General features: G+C 42.1%; 1 protein-coding gene across 1 annotated transcript in view; it reads left to right on the top strand.

Annotated features, from left to right (window-relative positions):
• Positions 1–9,499, top strand: part of MSH2 (mutS homolog 2) — a 69,134-nt gene that overhangs the window by 18,386 nt on the left and 41,249 nt on the right. The window lies entirely within an intron of this gene.

Raw genomic sequence — 9,499 nt, forward strand, 5'->3', positions numbered from 1 at the left:
AAAACCCCTCAGCTTTTAATCCTTGCACCCTCCATGTAGTATTTTAAAATGAAATCTGGAGTTTACTTTCAGAATCTCAGGGAAGTTTCCATCAGAAGGTATATATGACTCTTTTATTACTAGAATCACTCACTCTCATGTGAAAGAAAGCAAAAAAGGAATGCTTTGTCGTTTTTTGCTTTTGAAGTATGCCAGCAAGAACTATTGTATGGGGGAACCTCCAAGTGGTGGTAGAATCCCTTCTAACATAATGCTGGCCGAAGCTCTTCAATGCCTAAGGCACTAAGTGTGCTGAGGGTAGGAAATCTTAATGGTATATACTAGGGCAGTAAAGAACACTGCCTTCCTGAGAGCTACTGGTTATGAGGAGGCAGCACTTTCATTCTGGTGTGAAAATATTGCACGTGTAGCCATGCATATATATGTATATAAATTGTGCTTTCCCCCAGGAATATATGCAAACAATTACTGGGTTACCTTTCTGCAAGTATTTTGAAAGCAAAAAGCAGCAGTGCAGTCCAGTCATGCTTCTGTCTTGCATAATTTGGTATAATTTGCCATTTTCCCTAATTTTACTCTTAATTTTCTGCCTTGTCAACAAGACTTTCCAGTCCTTCTGGATTTGGGAATTCAAGAAACTCTACTATAAAATGGTCCCATATGCTACGTGCATTAGAGTTGCAGTAGGGGCTAGTCAAAAAAGTGGTGGAGGGAGAAATCGTGAGGCTACAGGCTGGGCAGGAATGGGAAACCACAAGGCAAATAGGGGAGAAGGAGGCTGGAGACAGGAGGGTGGGGAATAGCAAGGAAAGGGGATTGGAAGTGAGAAAAAGTAAGGCTAAAGGCTGGGAATGGATAAGAAGAGATGGTACAAAGAGAAAGGTCTGTGTGGGTGGAAGAAAATTGGTTGGGGATGGGAATCAATAGCAGTTGGTTCTGCATCAGGTTCAGGAATAGAAAGGAAAATTTGACACCCTTACATTTTTCAGTTAAAAAAAAATAAAAATCAGTATTGGAAGGTGCAGGGGACGGAGAGCTGTTCAAGGTCCTTGCTGGTGTCACTTTGGGAACCCCTAGAGTATGCATGTAATAAAATATGCACGTGTCTTGCTTTAGTATAGTGGACTATTGCACGTAAGAAGCAAAAGGGTGGACAAGTTCTTCTGGTTGGGGGGCAAATACCTCCATGGTCAAGGGGCGTTGCCATGCCCGTGAGGCCATCTGATTCTCAGCTGAACTTCAGCCGAAGCTCCAGCCACTACTTCAGATGGAAACTTGGATTTGTTGTGTGCAGCTTTTCCTAGCTGGGGAAAGTCCACGAGTGGCAAAGCTGCCCCTGCTGCTGGCATTCTCGCCAGCAGCTCAGCTTCTTTGCTGCCTGCAGGTGCTGAGAAGTGAGCCTGGGAACTTCCTTATGGAAAGTGGGTGCTCTACTATGAAGCTGTAGAGGGAGGGCTTCTACCCCCAAACTGCCCCAAACTGAGGTGTGGGGTGGAAAAGCAATTCTCTCTTCTGCATCTTCATCAGGGTGGCCCACCTGACTTGACTAAGATAGATTTGAATTAGCCTGTTGCATGGAGGATGAGCTACTAGTCCTGTTGCCAGATGCCCTCTCCATTTTCAGAGACACCTTATGTACAGAATTCGACTGTATCCTGTGTACATGAGTAGCCTGAGAATGTGCTCTTGTGCTGGTGTTCTATGTGCAGGCATCGCACAGGCAGCTGGTTGGCCACTGCAGAAATGGAATGCGGGGTGGGCTGTATCTTGGTCTGATCAAGCAGTCTAGGCACGCTTTTCTGTGCCTTCCCTATCGTGGGGGAATGAGGCAGGTGAAACACTTCACCTTTTGTTCCCAGTCCCAATAATTAAGGGTTACAGAGAGATTCTGCTCCTTCACGGGGAGGGACTTGGGGAGGAATGAGGGGTTTAGGCTGCGACCAAAAGCCTCTCCAGCCTGAATGGGGGAAAGATTTCAGGCTTAATTGCATGGGCGAGGATCCCCATATCCCCAAAACTGCAATTATATTTTAAGTGTTTTTGTCACCCTTGGCCCAGGCCACAGAAATAGGAATTGGCCTTTTCCTTCCTCAGCCATGTCAGCTATGCAGTGTAGAGGATAATTGCTTAGATTGCGTCGAAGAATATGAGGTGGCATAGAAGCATTCAAGGCAGCATTCTTTTGCATGCTGTTTGCTTGAGAACACGTGCACAGTGGTGCTGTCGGGCTCAGTCCTGCTTGCAAGCGTCATGCAGGCAGCTGGTTGGCCCCTGTGTGCGCAGAATGTTGAAGCAGAGGAGCCTTTGGCTTCATCCAGCAGAGCCATCAAGGAAGCGGTCCAGAAAGTCTTGCTATGGCTGCAAAGCATTCCAGGTGTAATAGTGGGAGCTCCCAACTTGCTGGATGGTGTCACGCTGTCCACTGTGGAAGTGGAGGCAGTTCTTGTGTTCAGAGCAGTCTCACTTAGGGTTTCTTGCCCACTGGGGAATGCTGGAAGTTAATGGATTTTTCTCTGTCTAAACGTGCACAGGATTGCTCCCTTAATTGCAATTAGTTCCACCTAAATCAGTCAGACATAAAGTGCAACTAATAGTCTGGATCGAACTCATTGAATTCCCACTGCTTCTACAACTGTACAGCATGAGTTGTATGCCAGCTGTTCCATTTTCTTGTTTCTCTTCAGATCTGTACTAACGGTCTCATGCTTTCATCTTTGTGTGTCCTTAAAAAAAATATTAAGATGATTTGCTTCATGGCAGCAGGATGAATATTACTTTGAACATGGCAACCAGAAAAGCAGCTTAGAGTTAACTTGAATATCTGACCTTTAAACATTTTTTTTTAAACCTACTAATGTTGATTTACAAGTTAGTCTTAGAAATGATAAAATCTCCAACTTGACTTAAGGCTGAATGATTCACTTGTGGGTCAACAAAAAGCAAAAATGGGTTGTTAATGCAGTTAGTGTTCCTGCTCTGCATGTATGGCTAAGGACCTCCAACTCATCCTTGCAGGTCCAGAAATACGTCTTGTACTTTAACTAGTGATAGTCCAGAGGGTAATTTTTAGTGGAGATGAATGGGCAAGAGGCTCTCTGGGTTTATCTAGCATATATTGAATGCCTTCTGTCTTACCAATCTGTCCATTCACCAGGGTCATTGGAGAACATTCTCTTGTCAGTTCCATATGGACATGTGGCCCGATAGGGGTCCACCAGGGGGAGAACCTGCAGTGGCAGCTTCACTTCTTTGAAACATCTGGCCTGTGGAAGCCAGGCAGACTCTGACACTGTGTTATTTTAAGCACCTGCTGAACACTTATTTTGTTCTGGGAAGCTTTGTTGCTGACTAGCCATGGTTTTAATCTTATCTTATTTTAGTGCCTCATTCTTACTCATTTTTCTTCTTGTTCATTGCTCCAGGATCTGTCTAGATATAGGGCAGCATACAGATGCTGTGAATAAATAAGTAAAAATAAATAAACTCAAGTGTCCATTTTTATCATCTCCTTCCATTAAGCTAATGAATCCTGGACATCGAATAGTTATGCAGCAATGTGTTCTGGCGTTGTTACTGTGTTATACAAATTACCAGTGCTTTTTTTGTAAAAAACAAAAACAAAAGTGCCAGAACTCACATCTTGTTAATCTTTTATTTAGGGTTTTTTTAGGGTAATCTTTTATTAGCAGGACCGGTGGTTGAGAAGTAATTAGTAATTTTTTTCCTTTTTGATTTGGGGTCACACTTTTACTTTAAAAATTAAAAAAAAAAGATTTTCAATTCAACTTTTTTTAAAATAAAGAAATTATTTACCTTTTGCATGTAGCCAGTCACTCTACACATACCAACACTGTGTAATGAAACATAATGGTCGCTGCCCGCAGTAAGCACTCAGTGCGCGAGCACACGACCAATCACAAGTCGAGCAGTGTCAAAAGCTGAGCAGCACCATCACAACCAGTGTGGACACACAAGCAGCCCGCATGCACTATTTTAATGGTTTTGCCGCCGACCTGCTGTGCCCAACTGGGCGGTTCAAAATCACATGGAAAAATCCATCAAAAAAAGGTGCCGGAACACTGTTCTGGTGCATTCTATGACAAAAAAAGCCCTGCAAATTGCTGTTTATTCCTTACAGTCTGAAAGTAATGAATAGACTTAGAAAGAATAGCCAGGTTCTCAAGATAGCAAGCAGAACACCCGTTGGAAGCAGAATCCTTGTGCGCCAGTGAGTTGTCAACTTTTTCACCTTGACTGCACACCTTGTTGCACCACATGCCATGCTGGAGGGGTTCCCCAACTTTCAGGCAGAGCATTTTGCTGGTAGCAATAGCTGCTGGGAGGTGGTCTGGAAAGATCCCAGTATCCATGTGGAATACTGTTTCGTTCCATATGTTGCATGCAACCTGGGTGTTAAACATGGTGTGCTGCTTGTGAATCTCCCCCTTGTAGGCTCTCCAAAGCACACAAACTGAGGCTTGGTGAAAAGAGGGTAACAGATTTATTAAGGATTCATGAAAAGTACGGAATGGGAGGCAGGCTGGTTAGATTCTGAGCACACAAGAGTAATGAGGCAAATTAGTGCACAAAGCAATAAGCAGTTCAAAGAAGCAAAACGGTGGCAAAGAACAATTGAAAGGGAGAAATACTATCTAGCTAGCACAGCCCTGCATTAAGTACTGGTACTTTGAAGACCTGCTATGGTGCATGACAAAGTTTTTCTGGTGCCTGTATCAGGTCTTTCCCCTTTTGGTTGAAGAAAAACTAAATGTTGGGCAATCTCTCCTAGACCTGCCTCAAGCTTCCTTACTTCCAGGAAGACTTGCTTCCTGTGCTGGAAGACCTGTGCTGGAAGAGAGAAACCCCCAACTTTCTTTTCCAGTACAATATTATCCTCTCAGGTCCTCCCTGCCCCCCTTGCCTGGGGAGAGATCAGAAGCATCTTTTGTTTTTATTTCTCCACTGGCCACTAATGGCTCATCTCCAGTTCTGAGATGGAGGCCAGAAGATTCTTATTGCTCAGGCATCAGAACAGTTTACTAATGAATACATTGTTTAAGTGCTAAGATTACCTTATCATGGTCATTTGCATTGGAATGCCAGCCTCAGGTGTCCTGGCCTTTCACTTAAGCAGAGACCTGAAAGTGCTTGCAAAAGGTAGGTTTCTGTTTCTTGGATCTGGATAAGTGGCGTCAGTATCAGTATGGCCTGACCGAGTGGGCCACTCCAGGCCTACAAGAGCGCTGTCATTCTACCATTACACAAACGTATGGTGTGACTGCACCTAGTGTATTCTGTACAATTCTGTTTGCTGTACCTAAAAAGATATTCCTGAGTTGAGAGATGTACAGAGAAGGGAAACTAAAATGATCAAGGGGTTGAAGCAACTTCCATATGAAGAAAGGGTACATCAGCTGAGATTGTTTAGCCTACAAAAAAGATGATTAAGGGAGATATAGCAGAGGTATACACAATTATGCAAGGTGTAGAGAAACTGGAGGGAGATTTTTCTCCTTTGCTCGTAATATTGGAATCTGGGGTTATCCCATTTTCATTGTTGGGAGAGTCAGGACAGGTAAGAGGAAGTACTTCTTCACCGGACATAGTTAAAGTATGGCATTTGCTAGGAAGAACCAAAGACATGGCAATGCATATTACAGCACATTAGCAGCAGAAATAAAGAGATATGCATTGCAGAACAATGATCAATAGCTCTATTTTTAATGCAATAAGTAGGAAGCTGTCTGGCTTTTATGTGCATCTGTAGTACAGTGGTTCTTAATATGGATGAACAGCGTTTCTTACCTTCCCCTTACCAAAAGCATATTGCAAAAGAAAATAGAAAGGGGGTAGTGAAATCCTGTTAAAAACTGGAGCTCGTATTCAGAAGAAAGCTTTCTTTAAAACATATCAGTGGGGACATGAGTAGACAGCATGTGGGCTCATAAGGAGACTGTGTGGGAAGATCTATGAATGTCTTCCAAAGCCAGAGGAGAAAATGCATCTAGTTTTGTTAAACACATTCTGATGCCTACTTGTTGTAAAAGAGGATTGACTCAATTCAGAATCTAGTAAAAGAACATTTTTGCAGGAGACTTGGTTCATTTGCACACGAACCAAGTTCCAAATCCTGCTATGGACGGGGGAAACATTTAAGAAGCCTTTATGTCTTGGCATTCCATGCCTCCCTCCCTCCCTCTCAGGGCTGTTGGGAAGGGGACAGTTAACTGTTCATCATACAAAGTGCTTTATGGTGGTATGGAAGTTATTAATGTGCCTTTTTCCAGTTATTTGGTTTCTTAAAACTAGAAGTATTCAGTTGTTTTTTTAAAAAAATTAAAGTTAAAACACTCTAAAGGCTGCATACAATGTAAAAACATAAAGAGCAGTTACAGTAAAATCCCCTAACTATATATTTATTCAATGTTCAATAAGTTACTGATTTTTTTAGGATCAATACAATCACTGTTCATTTATATTTGAAAAGTTGTGCTCTCATTTTCCTGGTCATGTAGCTAAGGCAGTAAACAAACTGCAAACACTAATGAAATATGATAAAATAACATAGAAAAAAAGCATTTTTTTTTTAAAAAGGAGCCAGCTAAAATCTTAAACTGATAAGCAGCACAGAGAATAGTCAGCCCCAAATGTCAAAGGCCTGCTGAGCCAGAAACTTATACATGTTTCTGCAAAAGGCTATAAAAGGTAATTTGATGGTTGGTTATTTTTTCAGAAACTTACATCAACCTGCATTCCTCCAAAGGTTCTGGACTACAAGTAGTTATGTATAGAGCAGGGGTGGCCAACCTTTAGCTCTCCAAATGTTGGTTTGGATGACCAGCTGGAGGCAGCATGGCCAGTTGTCAAGCCTCATGGGGGTTGTAGTCCAACAACCTCTGGAAGGCTTCAGGTTCACCACCCTGGAATATGAGTCCAAACCATATGATTCCCGTCTGCTTCCCCACAGATGATTCTGCAACCTTGCCATGGTGCTAAGAACTTGTGTGCATAGGCTTCACATGTTCCTCTAAATGTTGCATTCCCATTTATGTTCAGCACTATCTGCATTTATATTATATAGGCAGAGCTGGGCCATGTGACTATATATTTTCTGGATTTCTGATTTCTATTCATCACAGCTTGGTACATGATGAATAGACTAGAATTAGAGTTGAAGGAACTTATAAAACTATTGAGTTCAACTCCCTGCTCCACTTCCTCATGTGGTCACCCACCTGGTTGGAGGTTGGTGCATTTCTGTCTTAGCAAACCTGACACGACATGCTGGCTCAATGTATAGATTTATTTATTTATTTATTTATTTATTTATTTATTAATTAAAACATTTTTATGCCGCCCCATTCGCCGAAGCCTTGGGCCGGCTTACAACAATAAATTAAAATAATTATCTTAAATTAAAAATATAAACATTAGATTAAAATACAAAAATACAATATAAAATAAGCCACCCTGGCCAGATAAAATTCAATAATATTAACATTTAAAATGCCGCTTAAATAAAAAGGTCTTCATAGATGATCCATGAAGAACTGGCAGGTTGATTCTTGCAGCAAGAGAGCAGCACAGGAGTGTCAACAGTCAGATCTGTATCTAATCCTATCATTTCATGCTTGTGCAAGCTCCGTTTTCATCCTTGCACAAGTGTTCCTATGCTTCAATTGTGTTTGTGTAAGCTGTTTTGCAATGTAACCTTTTCCAGTGGAATTTTGGTGTCCTCTGTCAGGTTTTTATGCAAATGGCATTCTCTTGTTGACAGGAACTTCAGGTATGGCTTTCTACTAATTTGGTATAGGTGTTATATGGTGCATTAATTTTGTGTTTTATCTTTTAGCCCTTTCAAAGCAATGCAGAACATAAAAGCCTCATCAATATAATAAAATCCATAAAAATATGGTTCAATAAAATCCTTAAAAAGTGAGTGCCAATTACAATCATGTTTATGACCTTGTGTGTGCTGCCTTGGGAATTTAAATGGAAGCTGGATATTTGAATGAATGAATGAACAGAATGATCATGTATCTGGGCTGTGCACCTTCAGACCGTAGGAGAGGCGCACATGATTAAATGTTTCTCTGTACAAGCTCTCCCTTGATACATACAAAACTCAGCATTCCGTTGAATTAACTCTAAAAGGCTTCCATGGGCATATTTTATGATAACTATGCTGTCTTTGTTTCTCATTCTTATCACAGTTTTTTGCTGATGAACAATTCATTAGTCAATTGAACTCTATAGTACCCAGTTCCAAAGTCTGATTAGTGTGAATCCATTGAAGTCAGATTATAGACATAAAGTGATAGCTTAATACTCCTGGCAGCCACACATTTTAGTATAAAGTTGCAGCTTTTAAATGTCATTTAAGTACCCACTTCTCAACCATTAAGCACCCCAATTTAAAACAAATGTGATATAGAAACAGTAATGCACCTGATGTAGATATGCAAGTACATCCAATTGTAGAATGGTTGCATAATTTCCATTCTCTTTCCCTGTCAATTTTGCTGAAGTAACAGCACAGTTGGAGCATAAATGAAAAGCAAAGCTGAAACAAGCCAATCTTAACACTTTCTTATTCTCTGCCAAATTTGAGCAATAGATTATTGGCCTTCTATAGTGTTTAAAACAGATTTTTTTCAGTGCCTCTCCTCTGTCTCTCAAATAGTAATTCTGCAACGGATGCTTGGGAGATTTCCTTCCCCTAGATTCAGCTTTCTCTAACCAGACGCCCTGTAGATGTGTTAGATTACAGCTGCACTCATTCCCACCCAGCCTGTGCCCATGCAGGTTGGAGCTGTAGTGCAACACATCTGGAGGACCCCCTGTTGCAGAAGAACGTCTTGATGTATCTTACTCTTCTTATAGCAGCTGTGATTACTCTGGGTGGGTTGGGAGGAGAAAGGCTTCAGATCACTGGTCTGTCCAGCCCAATATTATGGACTGGTTTAAGGCTGGTTTAAGGCAGGGTTTCCCAGAACTTGGGCCATTCGCATCCAAAGCATGTGCCATGCTTGCCATGGAATCCTCTCTTTCCCTGGAGCTGTGTGTCCATACCTGTCTAGGCATATTGATGAATCCTCCAAGGGAACACAACCTATATTATTAGAAAAATGGTTATAAGGGCTTGTTCAAATGTTTCGTATGTTGCTGGAGAAAATGGGTAAGTTTAAAGGAGGTCATCAGGAGGTGTGGGCTGCGGAACCATCAGTACGCTGATGATACCCAGCTCTACCTCTCGTTTTCCACCAATCTAGGTGAGGCAGTGGCTGTGCTGAACCGGTGCCTGGCTGAGGTAGTGGGCTGGATGAGAGCCAATAAACTGAAGCTCAATCCAGACAAGATGGAGGTCCTGTTGGTGGGTGGCTCGGGCCTCGGGATGGGGGACTTGGGCCTTGTCCTAAATGGGGTTGCACTCCCTCTGAGGGACAGGGTTCGCAGCTTGGGAGTGCTCCTCGACCCTGAGCTTCTAGAGACAGCTCAG

This window comes from Varanus komodoensis, unplaced genomic scaffold (genome assembly GCF_004798865.1).
Source record: "Varanus komodoensis strain SLA01 unplaced genomic scaffold, ASM479886v1 scaffold2, whole genome shotgun sequence".
Lineage (NCBI taxonomy): Eukaryota > Metazoa > Chordata > Lepidosauria > Squamata > Varanidae > Varanus > Varanus komodoensis.